Raw genomic sequence first — 466 nt, forward strand, 5'->3', positions numbered from 1 at the left:
GTAGTGCAACACAGAGGCGACGCATGAGAACCCCAGCAGCAAGGTGCTGTGATGGGAACTCCCCCGTGAAAACAATTAATTTAATATCGTGCCAACCGATGGAAGGCATATCAGATATTAAACTGATAAGAACAGATACTACACTTGATCTTAGCCAAAAGGCCGAGAAAGTTATGCTTGCTTTCTTCTTGAACTCCCGAATTTGTACTGTGTCGTTTCCATTCCTCTGCTGCAACCAATCCGTGTGGGACTAAAGTTTAAGTTCATTGCCTTCGGTAAGATGAGTTTTACAGTTTTACTTGGGAGTTGGGACATATTTGAACTGAGATGAGTCCATGGGCATGGGATGAGACTAGAACAACTTGAGAGTTTCATGTGCCTCCTCAGAAGCAAATCAGATTCGACGATAGCCAGTGTTCAGGTGGCAGATGCTCAGTTTGAGCTATCAGCCATGTTCTCATATATT

At 43.8% G+C, this 466-nt stretch overlaps 1 non-coding gene across 1 annotated transcript in view; it reads right to left on the reverse strand.

The window, feature by feature from the left end:
* Positions 1-175, reverse strand: part of LOC113341212 — a 196-nt gene extending 21 nt beyond the window's left edge. Inside the window, exon 1 of the small nuclear RNA XR_003355825.1 lies at positions 1-175. This exon is cut by the window's left edge and continues 21 nt beyond it. This is a non-coding gene — a small nuclear RNA (U2 spliceosomal RNA).
* Between the last annotated feature and the right edge of the window lie 291 nt (positions 176-466).

The sequence above is a fragment of the Papaver somniferum genome, unplaced genomic scaffold (genome assembly GCF_003573695.1).
Source record: "Papaver somniferum cultivar HN1 unplaced genomic scaffold, ASM357369v1 unplaced-scaffold_25436, whole genome shotgun sequence".
NCBI classification, from domain to species: Eukaryota; Viridiplantae; Streptophyta; class Magnoliopsida; order Ranunculales; family Papaveraceae; genus Papaver; species Papaver somniferum.